Source organism: Vanessa atalanta, chromosome 15 (genome assembly GCF_905147765.1).
Source record: "Vanessa atalanta chromosome 15, ilVanAtal1.2, whole genome shotgun sequence".
NCBI classification, from domain to species: Eukaryota; Metazoa; Arthropoda; class Insecta; order Lepidoptera; family Nymphalidae; genus Vanessa; species Vanessa atalanta.
In genome coordinates this window covers 8931321-8950204 of record NC_061885.1, presented here as the reverse complement: position 1 = coordinate 8950204, position 18884 = coordinate 8931321, and the positions used below count along the sequence as shown (strand labels likewise).

At 30.8% G+C, this 18884-nt stretch overlaps 1 protein-coding gene across 3 annotated transcripts in view; it reads right to left on the bottom strand.

The window, feature by feature from the left end:
• The window catches only part of LOC125069143 (tyrosine-protein kinase Src64B), a 74802-nt gene extending 56159 nt beyond the window's left edge, over positions 1-18643 (bottom strand). For 2 of the 3 annotated variants that reach the window (XM_047678534.1, XM_047678532.1), the window contains exon 1: positions 2101-2394. The gene's annotated coding sequence lies outside the window, so the exon portion shown is untranslated. Of the gene's footprint in view, positions 1-2100; positions 2395-18486 lie in introns of those variants that run through there. The other variant, XM_047678533.1, reaches the window with a different exon arrangement.
• Positions 18644-18884: the final 241 nt, after the last annotated feature.

Sequence of the window (18884 nt, the reverse complement as noted above, 5' to 3'; positions counted from 1 at the left end):
TCAAAGATTTATTAAGAGAGTTGTCAATACGCATCATCTTCGTTGGTTTATGCTATGAAATGTATCTTTTTTTATTACAGGCGAGGTAGGCAAGTGTGTAGACCGCGTGCATCTTATACAATGATTGCAACACTGAATTTCCATGTGCTTAATTTGTGTTTCATAATTCATCTCGTGCTCGACGTAGATGGAAAACATCGTGAGGAAGCCTGTATGTGTCATATTCCAATTGTATATTGCAAAATCTGTATCAAGCCAATTGCAAGCTGCAAGCCATCTCCTCAAACGGAGACGAGACCATAGCCCAGTACTGATACATTTACTTTTTGAAAACATTAATATCATAAGCATAACAGATTAGTAACAAAGGGGACCCAAGTAGGAGGGTAGAGGGTTATAGTCCGTAATACTGAGTATCCCGCTCAGCCTACAAGACAAAGGAAAGGCACCAAAATGGAGGAAAATACAATCTATGAATCTTTTTTTTTAATTCCTTCAATCTATGCACTTTTTTAGCAAAGATAACGTTAATAAATCTTAGTTATTAATTTTACAATTATCATTAACTCATCATGACACAGTTATGCTACCGATTACTTAAATTTTTTCACATGTTCTTTACTCAGGATAAGTGTATGTTTGCCGATGACTAATTTTTATTTTAATGTGATTACAGTAGCGTAATTGTTCCTTCGCTGTTTATAAATAGGTAAAGAATGAATTCAGATACTAATCAATATATAATCGACACGATAATTTGTGTTAGAACTTTGTTAGCAGAGAGATATTATCATTACAGATTATGTACAAATATTTTTATTAGATAAAGACACATTTACGTCTTCAGATAATTTTTCATAATGATTACAAAAATAATGTCGCAATCAGATTTTTTTTTATTAAATAATTTAACCTTCATGTAGAAATAAGGGAAATTTTATGGGCATCAATAAATATTAATTCGTTGACGTCATTTCTTAAGCAAATTCGTAACAAAACAATAAAGATATAAAACAGTTTATCGTGAAAGTATTTACAACTCAAAATAATAATTAGGATATCTCTACATATTATGAAACAAAGTCGCTTCCCGTCGTGTGTACGCTTAGATCTATTAAGCTACGTTTTCCATCAAAAAACAGAGCGATTCAAGATGAAGGTTTATTATATACAATGCATTCATATATAAGTAAAGAAAAGCCGATCATTTGAACATTCCATAGCGAAAAAAAGAAACAAGATTTCGTTATATATTTGTTCTTTAATCAAAAAGTTGTACATAGAATTATTGTACTCGTTTGAAGCAGTGACGGGTAGCCAATAATACTACAACAATAAATGTATACAATGTTAAGCATTATCTTTACTTGAGATTGAGTTACAAACTTATTAAATAATCTTCTTAAAACTATTAATCTTGTATTTGTTTAGGTACACACGATAACAGTCGAAACGCTCGAGCCCCAAACATGTACAGTCAAGATAAAACATGCATGATACGGGTCCCACAACGTCGATAAGTTAAACAGGAAGACCCCAAGAGAAAACACAAAGAGAAAAGGTTTTAGTACAACATACATTCCACCAATAAATTAAACATACATTATCATTGAAAGCATTTTAATTTAATATAAGGATGAATATTTCTAACTGTTCATGAAAAATTATCGAACATTTAAAGGATCCGCTAAATGCCCGTCTGAGTACATTCTCTTGGATATCCCTCTATTGTATCCGAGTGCTCTAAAGCAGTGGCAACCCCTGTTTTCGAATATGGCTATCCCGTTTCCTCGCATCACAAGTCCCACCCTCCGTTAATAAAATCGTGGGATAATTAAATATTTATGTCATCGCAGATGGCAGAAAAGTAATATACATAAATAAACGTTAATTTGACATAAGAAAACAATTCACGATCAAAAATAAAATAATTACATAGTTCCTACATAATTGGTCGGAAAATTTGTACCGTTACTAAATTACAGAGAAATGAAAAGATATTAAAAAATGCGTAACACTCACAACAATGGACTATTGTCGTGTATGAAATCTGAAATTAGTATTATAATATAAAATTAACGTTGATATTATAAAACGAACCTGTATATCTTCCAAGTTACTAAATACTTTGTAACATCCCGACGACATAAACACTGTCACGAACTTAGTTAAATTAACGATATTGACACAAGTTTACCGTTACCATTGACGGTTCAACGACAAATACATAACTTAATGTTTATTCACTATATCACAATCACTGTTTAATAGAACCGTTATGAGTTTAAGTATTTAAATTTAAATTATAAATAATTATTGAACACTTCATTATAAACTAGACGAACAAGCTCGAAATCGGAAAGCTTTGAAATTACTTAAAACACGACCGGTCCGTCTGACTATACAATGGAGACTGCATTAGACGAGGGCAGCGGACGCGCGGGGGGCGGCACGGTAGGGGGCGCGCGCGTCGAGCACTCGCTTGGAGGCGTCGAACCAGCTTTGTATGTCTCTGATATGATAACGAATGTTTACAAAGGTTGCGATATGCAACGTTGGGAAAGAGAATATCAACATACTAAATCAGAAATTGTTTTGTAAATAAGTAAATTGACATTATTTATAAGGCATTGAAATCCAATTCTAAAAATATACCTGACAGTAGTTTGTATTCGTAGTTTATTCAATTCATACTTATTAAACTTTTGAATACGATAATTTAAATAGCTCCTAATTACATAATCGTAAAGTCTTTAAGAATTAACTTGAAGTCGTTAGGTTAATTGCTTATTCATTGTTTTAAATACGTATTAGGTTTATTAAAATCATTTGTATAATACTTTAAAAGCTTATGGAATGAAGAAAGTTTCAAAACTTTAAGAAAACACCAGTCTCCTAAAACTTAAAAAAACACAACCTACAAAAAAAGACTTAAATGTAAAAAAATATATCAATGTAAGGGCTAAATTTGGAAAACTTAAAGTATCGCCCGATTAAGATTAGAAAATAAAGACAAAAATAAAAATTGGATAGGACCAACTACTAAAATAAATATTCTATTAGGTTATGAAATCGATAAGATAAAAATTTAAACAATTTTGGCTAGATTACAACAGAAGGTCATTTCGAGATGGTTTTTTTTTCATGATAAGGATGTTGATTGGTCATTTATCTTTATTTTTACTAACCATAAACTTGTTCGAGAAAACACATTTAATAAAAATATCGTTAAATTAAAAAAAAGCTAGTTTTTTAATGAAGAATTCGGTTCGTCTGATTTCGACTTTGTTTCTAAGTGCAAGGAAAAAATGGTAAATTAAACTAACCTACTTGCGGGGCATATAGTTTTACTTCATTACAATGTTTATATTGATTACAAGCATTAATAAATAGACTCCTTTCCACCAATGACGATTACATTGTAAGAATTCTATTCATGCCTTTTGTTGCCAGAACGCTGTCAGTCTTTCGGGTTGCTGTGTCCCTTGAGCCTTAAAATATACTTACTCACTCATACTTACCGAACATGCAAAGCGCTGCTGCTGTAGAGCTATAATAACTTCAAGAAATGTTCTAATTGATATGTCTGCAGATAAAATTAAGCTTACATTAGACAAACGAAAACAAACACCTAATTCTCTTGATCAATGCTGAAAATTTGATTCCTCTTTCTGTAGGATCGTGACTCGTGCCAAAGTAAACAAAAAGACTGTTTTGTTACGCCTTACGTAATTAAGAAGCATATGGTTCCCATTTCAAATAACTATGAAGTGTCAGATAGTTATGGGAGAACGATGGGTTTAAATATAAACAAATTTTGATCATCGTATCTTCTCTCGTTATAACTATCTCGGATCTTTTTCATATGATTGATTGCTTAATAAAAATATTCAGTTCTTATAAACAACAGTTTTTATAAACACGTACATACCTACTTAGTTACACGGTAAATGTTTTTATAGAATTAAAGTAATCTGTTTCGATGAATGCGTCGTTACTGAATCATAAACTGAATCGTAAAATCAGCAGTCTGCTCGAGTCGCAAATGACTTTTATGAGTAATGCAACAATTATTATTCGTAGTACTAAAGATTCTAATTTCAAAAAAGTTATTATATAAATACACAGCTTGATGAGAATAATTAAAAATTAAAACACCAAAGAAATAAATCATTCAACGTATTGACTCACAGCCATTAAGACTTTAGTTAGAGCAACTGACGCAGATGGAATGGAACCAAAACGGCAATAAATAACCGACACTCACAGCGACTTCAGAAAAAGGTTAGACATTTCTATTTTTCATATTCTATATTTATAACTTGCATGACAAACTTGGAAATATTGTAACTTAACAAGTGACAAATGGAATTGGGCGTTGTGCAAAAGTTAAATGTTCCTTGCAATGGCTGTGTGTGGTAATAAAAATATCCGAGGGCCACGCCCGAACACCACAAACGTGCCGATCCTCCGCCTGAATTAGTTAGTTGTATTTTCAGACGACATTCGATAAGCAAACGCTAAGATTTATAGGCAATCAGTGCGTGTGGCAGGCAACAATGCTTAGCGCGGTGCACTTTATATTCCTGTGACATGTACGAAAACATTTAACACCTACGAAATGTAATTTGTTTAATTTATTATGTACCAGTAATTCAAACACTCTAATGAGGTTTTAATCATTAAATAGATAGTTCGGTTTTAAGGTATATTATTTAACTACAAAAAACGATGTATCTCAAAAAATATATTAAAAATTAATTATGTAAATAATTTTAGCGAACATAATGGCAAGAATAAAAGTGGACTTGCAAAAGTATAACGATATGAAAATGTAGGACACAACCTAACTTATAAGAGCACTGAGAACGAAAATGGGTCGCTGTAAAAGCTGCTATTATAAGATAGAAATTATACACTGAGAGGTAAAGGGTTAATCATAAGAAACAGCACAATAATATTCATGTCGCGTATTACGTAAAATGTAAGAACCTCAAAAAATTGAACTGAAGTATTTTTATCTTTTGATGCGTAATAATATATTTTAAATATAAAATGTTTCTCAAATTTATCATAAACGACTATTCGGGGGATTTATTTTATGCCCTATAAGTAATATTCTCGTAAATTTTAAGTTTGCATACAATTATAAATCTTAAGTATACGATACAAAAAACAGCACGTGCCCAATAAGCGTCCCTCGCAAGGGTCGACAAGTATGCATTCGAAGCCAATACCAACACAACAGATGTGGGTAACATTTACGTAACGACATATTGCATCTGACGGCAAATTACATTTACCGTATGGTTTTCTTAAATATAATGTAAATATAAGGTCTCCATACTTATATTTCAAGCTACTTGGCTTCTTGCAAATTTCAGCAAGGGTAAACGAAATATGTAAATGATATGGACGTGTACAGTATCAAATGTTAAACAAAGATATATGTTGTTTAATTAGTATAACATTTTTTTTTAAGATGCAATTCTTAAACAGCGTATATAAATGACATGATTTTCTTATTGAATTCGATTTAAAAAACAAAAAACCTAAAAATTAAAAGCAACAAAACGCCGTGACCGTTCTATTTACTAACTATTAAACACTATTTTAACACAAATTATACACAGACCAAAATAATATTTGGAAAATATATAAAAAATATAGTTTCCCTTTCTCTTTACTCTCTTACAGACTTTCTCCTTTGTCTCACGAAACGTATGACAAAGGAAAAAGTCTTCAAACCATGTAGTTTATTAACTATGTTGATATTGTGATATAAATTTATTATATAATCAAAATTTTATGAACAGCCGACCCTGGTATGAATACGATATCGAACTTAGACGGCTTATTGTATCAAGATGGCAAAGTATATATAATAACGGTATGTTTACAAACGTGATCGATATCATCTCCCTCTAAATTACCCAGTAATCTCAGGAGGTAATTGCTCAATTTACTTACGACTAGGTGATACTATCAAATAACCACTTAGCGATTAAGGATGGCATGTACGTCATGATTTCAAGGTTGATGTATATATTTAACACGCTTCGAAACTACATTTTAATAAAGCCTTTTCAAGGATTAATTACTGGTTACGAATTAATTTAAAATAGAGGTAATAAGATAAAAAATACGCAATATTATATTTCGTATCAATCTAAAGAGCTTCAACTTATCGTCCACCTCGTCAATTAATATTTATATGATTAAGTATCATTAATTAGTTGGAATATTTTTTTATGTAACCAGGGTGGGGCCCATCCATACATATTTTATGGGTGATAAACGTCGCATCAGCAAAGATAATTATAAATGGAACGGACGCGACCTAAATACTGGCACACGTGAACGACTATTTCCAGACAACGGGAAGGTATGTCAGGTACCTTTCGAAATAGCGCCTCCATTTCAATCTGCATTATCGCGGTTTTATATTCAGTGTTGTTTTATCGTTTTTGGAGAGATCTAAATATAAAGTTGGCAGAATTTGTTTATTTTTAAATTATAATACTATATTCTACTAAAACAAATTTAGATATATGGGCATTTCCCAAGTGATGTATGATTGGCAAGGTAGAAACATTATTTTTCTGAAATATCAGTAATTTAATAGATTGTGGCACATTATTTTGAAATTACAATAAAAAAACGGTATAATTGGACATCCCAACAATAGCTGCAGATATACACGAGAGCAGACTGGATGCAAATAACAAAAATCAATACGCTGAACGGGCTAACGCAGCAACTCAACATGCACGAAATTAACTATTCTCACCATTGTACCACTACATATTGATAGCGTGATAACTGGCGAAATCCCAATTCCATTAAGACAATGGGCGGGAAATAACAAAGTAACAAAGAGCATATACGTCAAAAAGATGTATGATTTAAAAATTACGTGGTGTTTGAGAAACAACTTTATGCAGACAGAGTTCTCAGACGCTCTTACAGACGTATTCGTAATAGACAATAGATCATCTGACATCCGTTAAAGAACGCCTACTGATTAATAACTAGCTTGCAAAAGTCTACCTGCAGACACGGAAAATGTAAGCATTCGTAAGATAACGTGATAAAAGATTTTTCTTCATATATTGTTAGATGTATAGAATTTCTAAGCAAGTGGTTGAGAGACTGAGTCCACGAGCTAGTGCTTGAGTGAACCTGTTGACCCAGTAAGAATCGCCGGCAGCAAAACTTCGTCTACACCTGTTTCTAATGGGATTATGGGCCTTAAACAATGTTTTTATCGAACTTCTATTTTTAGGTTTGAAATAACTTTAAATACGATTATCACGAATGTAATATTTATCTTGAATATATGCATAAGATAGTATAGATATAAGTGTTATATAAACAGAGAAAGTATATTCTGATGAATATAGTTGAATAGTTTTAATCACGGGTACAATTTCGATAATTTAAAAATATACGAACACACAATATAAATTTCGATGTCTTATATAAACATAGGTACATAAATGCCAACAATAGCCTAAGTGCTTTTTTGAGGTAATCCTGTCATAATTTTCTTCCATGACGTATACCTGTATATTTAAGATTTGAAATTCGAATTTTTGGACGTATGGACTTATTGGAAAAAATTGATTGATTTATAGAATGACGATCAATTTATGTTCGCCATAATATTAAAAAAGCTCCGAGAAAAAAGTGGATCTTGCAACTAATACAAAAAAAAAATGGCTCTCGATATAGCAACCAAATTACGCTGCAACTGCTTATAGCGTTGACTAGGAGACGAATAAATTTAAAAATACCTGCAGATATATGTTTTAAAAGTCTGCATAAATACAAACAGCTCTGTCTAGACTGACACTACAGACACGGGCAACTTCGTTTGTAACAAAGACAGTCTTAGAAACTACAACGCTCATTAATGTAACAATGAGACAAATAATGTTTTAATGATGCTTTTCGTCATTTTGTATTCACGAAACATATTTTACCTACGTTGAAAATTAAACTAGATTTATAAAATAATATTCTCGTTCAGACAATAAGTACTGATGGAAAATACACAAACTCCGCTTGTTTCCGACATTTCATTTCAGGCCTACGGAACAATACCGCAATCACAAAGGAAATTTAATTTTGATCGCGATAGGTGAGTCGTTAAGAGACTAGATATTTACGATTGCATCTCCGATATCTCCAATATACTTTTTATAATCCATATGACGTGCACAAAGAAAAACATCATAAGCAAATTTAGAATCATAATCATCATCTTTTCCCCATTTATTCAGTTGTTTTCCTAAAGTTTTACTAATTAAAAATATCGTGTAAGAATATTCGAGTTCATATTTGGCAACAAAACGGTAACCAGTAACCACTAAAGTAGGAACTAGGTTAATATCTCAAGAAGGCACTAAGAGGTACGAACTTATTGACCCAGAATAACGAGTAAATTTATCGAGAGCACCTATCGCTGAGATACTTGATATTACTCATAGTGCTTGCAAAAATAGTATCAACAATAATCAATTATTATGATTTCATCAACATCGATGGACTAACTTTTCGCTTGTGGTTTCATTCGCTTTGATTAGACGATTTGTTTACTTGTTTATATTAAGGAGTAGAATTTTGTAATCATGTAAAGGTAATAATTTCATTTATTGTAGATTGTAAAGAGCACTTTATATGTTAGTAAAACTAATCATGTTATTTTCCTTACTTAGATAAGTAGGTACTCCGATAGTAGGGTACATTGCAGGTTCGTCTGGATGGGTATTATAGTTCATTCTACCGCAAAACAGCAATAGTTGGTATTGTATGTTTGCTGTGTTCCAGTTTGAATGAGTGAGCTAGTATAATTACCGGCATAAGAGACATAAACCTATTAAGCCTTGTAGTCAGCGGCGCATTGACAGTTTAAGAAGTTGCTTCAATTTTTATCTGGGTGATGGTAAACACTAACTAATAGGTGGTCCATTTTGTCGTCAAACTTAATATTTTATAAACGAAGTTTACAAAATCAATGAAAAACTTAAATAAAATTTTAACAGTAATATTGTTACACATTTATAATCCATCCTAAACTTTAAATAAGTTAATATAGAACTTGCAGTACATACACAGCGCCAACGATATTTATTTTATTAAAATTGTCGTCGCGTAAAGGGAATTTGCATACTGTTACAGCAAATGAAAATGCATTTCCATCCCTCATCTGTATGTTAATTCAATGGCCAAAACCCATGGTATTATGATTACGATAATAATAAATAGAACTGAATATCTAAAATTATACATACATAGTATGTACATAGTACATATAATATAGAATCAGTGTTCGTACTTTTTAAATGTGTCTGTTTATAAACGACATTGCGCATTGTTAGGGTTTTATTAAATATTCCTTAATAAAACTACAATGATGTTTTGATTTCATTATTCATAATGTTGTTTATAAAGCAGTTGCTCTTTTGTATTACATTGACACTTTGCATTTTTGGTTCTATTGTTATGTGTTACACGCACATAAACATTAAAGTACATTCTGGATACTTCTCGATTTTTTTTAATCAAAACTTCTGAATTTTACGTCTGATCAAATCTTACATATCAAGAAGACATCTTTATTTGCAGGTTGTTTAATTTAATACAATGTATCTGCAAACTACAACCTGAACTCGGTGAAATAAAGAAGTTCACTGTTTCCTTTTAAATGGCGCACTTTTTATTAATTATGCATAAATTTAAATTGCAGAGGTCTAAGTGAACAAACCGCAATAGGACCATCTATTTGTGGTTTACGTTGTAATTTGGTAGCGCCCTATGAATGAAACTAATAGGACTAATCTCATGTACGCGATATAATCTCGTCTAAACTGAGGATAAAGAATTGCAACTCTTTCTACTAACTAATCTACTAATCTAACGAGTAATCGTATCGGCTGGTCCCTCGAAAACATTAGTTTCAAGGAAGTTGACAAATTTATGGCCCCATCGCACCATACAACTTACTCCAATATCATCTATAGTCGCTGTAGGGGTTGAATTGAATAAGCTAAGCTGAGAAGAAAGGCTGAATAATGGTAGTTAAGGGATGGTTACTCCGGAGAGTGCTAAAATAACCGAACCCGTCGAGTGCTGAATATACACTGATTCATTGCGTTTACAAAAAATGCTTTGATGTCGTTTTGTATCACAATGCTGTACTAGATAAATTAAATTAAAATATTGGCTTATAATTACAAATGTGTGCGATGACTCGTACAGTCGCCATATTTTTCTTATAAAATCTATCAAATATCTTATACATCGTCCTTTTTTGGAAATGTGGATGTGTTGAATGTAACGAATGCCAAGTGAAAGTTAATTTAGTTAAATTAGTGATAAGAGGTAGAGAAGTACAGAAGTAAACATAATCAATGAAGCGTGACGAAATTCCATCTGACCTAATCAAATGACCGAAAGTTGAAAGTTTATAGCTTGTAGCATTGTACGCAAAATGAATGATTTATCATACCTTTCCAAACTTTTTTTGTGACTTAGCGGTTTTGATATTATCATAACCGAGTTTGTTACTCCAGTATAATCTTGTGTTTCGAAACTTTATAACTGAATAAAAATCTAGTATTTCTCTATAAAAGTTATGTCAAAAATAGTGTAAAGTGCTCCAGTCTTAAAAAGAAATTGTGTTATATATTTTTTTAAATCTTAATTTTTTACCAACCAAGAAGCTACAGCTTCTTGCTTCTACAGCTTCTTGGTTGGTAAAAAAGTAAGATGTTATTGTAATGGCTCCAATTTTAAGAATTCCAAATTTTAGCATAATTATGCATATCATCTATCTATAAATGTTTTGTGTATGTGTTCATAACTTTGTAAATATTTTTCCCGCTTATCCTGAGAAAAATAAGAAATTGGTTTACAAACACATCTATATATATTCAAACCAATTTTTACACCTAAAATTCCTGTCATCACTGAAAACGTTCGATTGATGTTTAGAATGTATGTTACAGACATACATTCTAAACATCAATTATATATACCTATATTCAAAAAAAAAACAAATAAAATTTGATTATATCATAAATACAACTAGAACTAAGCATTTCGGGAAAGGGAATTCCGGATTCAGCTGAATAACTATACCGAAAAGAACAGTAACATTTTCAGGGATAAAACTTAACTAACTTATGTCAACTTAAGTTCATATGACATCTTATCTCAATATATAGGTACAATATCTTTATACAAAACTAAGGAGGTGCTAGTCGTTTTAGAATCAAGCTTGGAATTTTATGATTAACTAGCCGTGTATCGGACGGGATATCCCATGGGATGCATATTCCGAAACTCAAAGAATTTTCTATATTAAAAATATTTTATTTTAAACAGAATATATTTTTAGCCGTTATAAATTTGTACACAATTTTTTATGTTTCTTGAAACACTGTCTTAACTGACTTTAAGTCTTCGAGTTTCATTATATATCCCCCATTTGAGTTGAATTTTAAAAATAATTAATTTAAAATACCGAAAAACACGAAGTAGTTCCCAGTTGCTATTGAGGATTTCTAGTTAACTTTTAAATTTAATTGACCCGACCCTAGGAATGAACCATGGTCTTCGGTATCTACGGAACCAGGTACAAGACGACGAGTCAGTAAATCTATAAACGTTACACTGGTAAGCAATAAAACGTAAGACATCGTTTCCTATTTTATACATTCTCAGAGATAATTGAAATTGTATATTTTACATCTGTATTAGATAAATGACGTTTAAATCGACATTTAACAACATTCAATTAAGTGTAAAATTACAGCCGGATCCAAATGTAGATTCTACGGAAAATAAACAGCAAGAAACTCATTAGTTATTTTTCCACTAAATTAGTGGACACGTTTAACAGTAATCAACTACGTAATATTAAAGTATAAATACTCGTTTAATGAACTTAGTATTTTTTGTCACGCTTTGACCTGTCTGCACAGTAAGCTAATAAGAAGTAAATATTAGCAAATAGATGAATTGACAAAAAAAAAATGGAACAGTAAAAAAAAGATTCGTGTAATAAAATGAAATCCCATTTAGCTTCGCATATTACACTTATTACATAGTTTTAATTACAGACTCATATATAGAAAAAACATTCGTTTCGAATTCGTAGAATATCAAAGGTTTAAATTATTACAAGTGAATTTATAATTCCTACTTTAAATACAGACATTTTCCGATTTAAAAGGCCCTCAAACTTTCATGATGACGTCACAATTTCAAGTTTGCCCCAGTTTATGCTTGCGATATTCACAGGCATAAATTGTAAATACGACGTATACGATTCAGGTATCAAAGGTAAAAAATCTGAAAAATTGTGGTATTCTATTATTAGGAATATATTGGTGAATAATGATATTATTATTTCAGGAGTATTAGAGATTTAACCAAAAATTTAGATTAAGATATTCAAAACTATTTACTAAATTATGCAACAAACAGCAACAATAACATTTCGATTTGATTGAGACAATTTGATAGAAGAATTGGCGCCCAAGTAGCAGTCTAGTAGCTGTATATATTGTCTTCATGATGAGAGGTGGGTTAGTGAAACATTTCAAGGCTATTAATTTTTAATGAGAGATAACTATTGGCGCACCTTGGGGGTAAGACCGGCTCGTAAGCCGTGACGTCAAACGGTACCTCTCTATAGCCGTTCTGCGGTCCCTTGAGCGTGCGTGGCCGGATAGCGTGTACTTTGTTGCTATATCTTCACATAGTATAAAACAAAGTCGCTTTCCGTCGTTGATACGTTTAGATCTTTTATGCTACGCAACGGATTATTAAGCGGTTTTCATCAATAAACAGACGGATTTAAGAGGAAGCCATATTATGCAAATTACATGCATTTAAGAAATTACATACTAGAAAAAAATAGGAGAATTTCAAGTTTCCAAGCCGAAAAAAAATACTTTTTATGTTTGTTCTTTAATCTAAAGTGTGTACATATACCCTTATTGTATCCATGTGAAGCCGGGCCGGGTAGCTACAATCATCATAATAAAAAGAAAAATATATTTAATTCGTTAACGAAATTCTATAATTTCTTCTATAATTTAATTTATATCCATATTTATAGGTTTTCTTTGTTTTTCAATAATCATCAATTTCAATATTTCACATCTGCCGGGCGTCCCGTAACGCCCACAATTTTTTTTACACTACTCAATCAAACATTTCCTTTTAAACTTGTTTCCTATAAAACATGCATAATAAAAATCCGCATATCAAAGGGAGGAACTTTTGATATCAGAATTTATTTAATGTAACTCAATTCAGATTACGCTTTTAACGTAATCAGATTATGTTAAGAGTGTGAATAAATGCTCAAAGAAGTGTTATTGACAAGATTCGTTCAGAATCGATAAATATCAATTGAATTTATACTTATTAAGCTGTCTCCATAAAAGGAAAATTAAGAACTTATGCGTTGTTAACACGCTTTCGTGATAAATACTGCCTTTATTACTTTAAGTTATTAACAATAAATTGTGCAATGTTGTAGTATTATTATTGAAAATGTGGAAATCGTCGAACATTTCGATTAAAATGCACAATTATTTTATATTTCACCGTTCAAAAACACTAATATTCATTCATTCAATCAATGCTAAATAAGTCCGATTAGATATTTTTTACTCAATTACGCACGATTTGTTCAATGAATTCTAATTTATTTAGAGGTTTCTAGATTATTTAGAGATTAAGTTACAATCACTTAAGTATTTAGATCTACCCAGAAGAACAGTATATATAACACGTACTTTACTACATGAATCCTTATCCTTACTAATATTATTAAGAGTTAAGTTTGTATGTATGAATGTTTGTTACCCTTTCACTCAAAAACTAATCTATAGATTTTAATGAAAACTTTACAATAACAATGCTTATATATATCAGAATAACACAAAGGATGTAATTTATAAAGACATTGCGTGATTCATACCTGAAAGCCAACGCGAGCGAAGCCGCGACCGAGAACTAGTTATAGAGAAATAAATAAAGTAGACTTTGCGATGCGGCCAACTAATATAATTATTAAATATTTTATATTACACATCTTTCGATAACCAATATTGTGTAATATTATAATCGTTATCAAATTCCACACAACATACAAGTTATCACGATCATTTCAATACAATATTTTAAAGTTAAGTATCACGTTATTAACAACTTATAAAAGATATATACATTTTTTTTACAATGAGACACTATCCCTTAATAACGAAATACTCCAGACAACCTTACGGTTGGAGATATACAAAGAATAGCGCCTTAAGCATATATTAACATAAAAATTACTAATAAATACTTACAATATATTTAAATATATATTAACATAAATTAACATTAAATATCTTAGAAAAACATACCTACAAAATCATTTACATTTAAATTTGGAACAACCGTTGCTCTTAAGCAGTAAAATCGCAAAGAATTCCGTGGACTGCTAAATGTTTACGCTTAGCTGCATCAAAATCTTATTTTGCGGTGTCAATGACTTCATATTCGTTGGAACCCATGTCATGTTATAAATTGGAAAGTTTTGAAAAAACTATGTTCTTTATAATAAGTTTTAAATAATTTGTTTCATCTAGAAATAAAAAAAAATAGTCAATATTTGTAAGTATTCTATAAAATTTGATTTAGACATGACATGGTTATTACGTAAATAGTTAACCAGTAAAATATCACTCAAAACTTTTACTATAATTTTTTTTTTTTTATTATTATTATTACATAATATTTAACGAGGAAAGAGCTGTGTTAATCACGAAATTAAATCACAAAATGTCGGATAAATTATAAATAAACAAAATTCAAATCCAATAAAAAAGTAATTAAAAATTAATTGCACAAACGCATCAGAACACTCTTAATATATGTTTAGAAAGTAGAATAATCTCATCTTGTAATTTCTGCATCGTTCCTTTCTAACATCGGATACTTTTACAACAATTATTTATAATAAATCTTACATTTAGATTATTATATACGAGAATGCTTCATAACAAACAAAAATATTTAACAATAAGCTATGATTATGGAAAATGTACGTCATGAAGACGAAGGCAAAGAGAACAGCCGTGTTATACCACCAACGCAACGAGCGTGGGTAGACCCACCATACAACTTATTATAATATGGGCTGTTCGTTTCCATAGTAACTTTTGGGCTCATCGATCTTTAGGATATTTTATTTCTGTACAGACGATAAAATTATTACTGAAACAACAAGCAAAAACCATATTCAGAAACCGAATTCAGCATTTAAAAATATAAATATTTAAATTTGGAATGCTGATTTTTATTAGGCTCTATCTAGAGCAAAGGTTTAAGTTTCTGAGTGGGTTGATAAGCGTTTTGCATAGCCCGTAATGTGGTTTAATTTCGTCGACGTTCCCGTTCCTCCTGTTCTACTTTTACAAATAACGATTTTCGTTTACGGCCTTAGCTTGCGATTGGGCACCAACAAATGCATAATAGATGAGGTCTATAATAAAACCATTCAGTTTCCCGGTCATTGCCCCATTACAATATTTCTGGAATCTACTATTTTTAATCGAATGAATGGAGATTTAAAGAGCAATATCATGTTTTCCAATATTTCAAATAACTTTGCACGCTTATGACTTTTTTGACTCAGAATATATATATATATATATACCGTTAACGCGAATAGCTATTTTTTTTAATGTTTCGTCTGTCTAGTGGCTAACTTGTATTATAGCTGGCCAATAAAAGAAGGTTTTACTCCGAATTCTCAGTAGTGGCTTGAATTATCGAAAGCACTTATGTAAAGGCATCGATCGAGGATGATTGTTCTCTACGAGTGGGAAGGAATAACGTGCTGCTGTGTTCGCGCACACATTTGTGCAGAATGGCCGCCGTGGTCGGAATCGGTCAGGAAGACATAAAACGGTTGGGAGGTAGTATCCCTACCTAAATCATGCGAAAGTATGTTTGTTTGCCCTTCTTTCACGCCACAACAGATAAACGAAGCGACGTCATTGTTTGCATAGAGATAGTTTATAGACCGACAAGAGATTTATGCTACCCGAAAATACTTTTATCTCAAAAAAATACTTTCAACACCTGTGGGAGAGATCTGTAGCGTTATTAAAAGTATAATTTGATTTTCATGATAGAAATTTTGATGAAATGCTGTATAACTTGTAATAACACAAAGCAAACTTTTGTCTCAGAAAAATTAACGATTTCGTCGGGCAACTATATATAATTATATATTATTCTCTTATCATTAACTAAGCAGACATTATTTACACGAGCTCTAATAAATAATATTACAATGTCCATACAATACTGTTAGACCTAATGCAAATTTTAATCAAAACGTCAGGCGAGTTCGCTGAATCATTCCTCTTTAATTAGAACCGGAATCGTGGTACCGTTCGGACACCTCTCCATGTAACCGAATGCGTACTGTTCCACGAATGCATCGTTTAAACTCCGATGCGTGAATCAATGGCCGGTCGCCCACCCATCTATTGTTGCGAGGTCTTTTGTTTACCAACGTTTACACTCGTCAGTATACTTCTCAGAGACCAACATTAACTGGTGCAAATCCTAATCAATAACAAATTTAAGCTAGTATTTTTCGTTATTTTACACGTAGATACGTGTGAAGGCTTATTTAAAATTTGATAAGTTAACGTATAAGGGAAATGAAAATCAATTCGTAGAATAGATACTTGCTGTGATAATCCTTGGGAAGATTAAGCGACTTAACTGATTAGAACGTAATTAGTTAGCGATGTTATAGATTGCAAGCGTATTGGATTAGTGATGCGTTAATGGTTTTGCGATTATTTAAAGAGATAACCTTTTTATAACACTCAATTCATGTATAATATTCATGAAACACTTTCAAAATGTTATGAAATCATTATTATTATTGATTATTTTGGATTTCAAGCGTTTCGATGTTTAATAGAAAATGTTCAGAGGAAATGCTTTCTTGTCCCACTTTTGCCGGTTCGTCGGCCATTTTCGCGTTTATTACAGAACGGATTGCTTCGTCGATCATATGTGAAGTTTGCCTGAAGCTGTCGTTTCCGATTCGAAGATATATTCAAAAAGAGAATTTCTATTTCTGCAGCTTGCAGGCACACGTATAATGTACGTGAATAAAATATAATGTTAAGTCTTACCTTTTTTCTTCTAAATTAAACCAATACTAATGAAATAAAAAAGAATCTTTGCCCGACAATTAGATATTTGTGGAGTATATATTTTCTCATTAACAAATTTTACATTAATTTTTTTATGTATTGAGTATCAATTTGCCTAGATTTCTAATTTAATTAAAAATATTTATTTATAACATTTTTGGTACTACCAGGCGACGATCAAGTTGGTGTTTAGTATTAGGTTAATAATTAGATACGAAAATAATAATTAGTATTAAAATTTAAATCACTTTTAAAGTAACCATAGCGAAAGTGAATTTAATCATTGAATTTATGATTTACTGTCTCTTTTTTTAAAGCAAATGCTTATTATTGTTATGACCACGTGATCATAATAAATAGAAAATTAAAGGTCACAATGTGGCGCCTTTTACGGCGCCGGGGCGTCGCTAGATGGATACGGAATGTCGAAGATGCAAGGATACAACGATATGTCATCGACCTATTTGCGCAACGTAATAAAAAGTCTAATATGAATAAAACAAGTCCATTTCATACCAAGAACAAACATATTTATAAAGAAGTTTATTGTTATAACTCTGAAAGGCGTATTTCGGTAAGATATTTAGGTAATAAAATAAATTCACAATTATGTAGATATTTAAATCTTTAGTCGGATAAAACGTTACATTATGTATGACTGATGTAACTATTCTTTTTTTTTGTATTTAAATTATTTATCATTTGATGTGTGAATTTATTTTTATATCCGGAATTTATACTTATTTTTTTTTACTTTATTATTTAATCAGTAACCAAAACAGTATAATATTATTATAAGTACATTTAAGATTATTAAACTAAATGGTTCCTACCAATTTATACATATCAAAACGATATACCTAATATTTATTAACTTTATTTAATAAATCGGACAATATTTTTATTTAAAATTTTAATACTTACATATATTGAAATTTAGTGATACATTTATAGATATACCCAAATAATTTCGTTTTACTATCTTTTCTTTTAAACATTAATAAAACTGATGTTTTGTAGATATACTAAATAGAAGTGATATTTTTTAAAAAACTATATAGTTTACGCCAATGTTATTTCGGAGATTCATTAATTAAAAATAACATATTAATTTGTTATTTCAAAAATAAATAAAATGATTGACCCTTCAATAATATTATGTCCATAACCAAATCTACAAAACACCGTTATTTGTAAGTCATAATTAAATAATAAAATTTATAAACAAACTTACTGCTTTTGATGATTATTGTGACAGCGACTTTGCAAATGATAACTTATAACACGTTGTAAACAGTTGTAAAATTTAAGCTACTAATCAAAAAAGATTTACTATAGAGTTAAAGTATAATTATAAATTTATAAATTGTAGTATCAACAGTGTTTATAAATTGACATACGAATCCTCGACTTCACACTCACAGCAAGTTTCACATTTCAAGTCATAGATAATAAGAATGTCACAGAGAAAATACTAAACTAGAAATAGGAAATATAAAATACTTTAAGACTTAATTTATCTATGAAATATGTGTTTTTTTGTAATACTAAAAGATTTTTACTTTTGTAAAATTTATGCCAAATGTACATTTAAAAGTAGGTATTTTTAAAACGAGTTCTTAAAATAAGCTT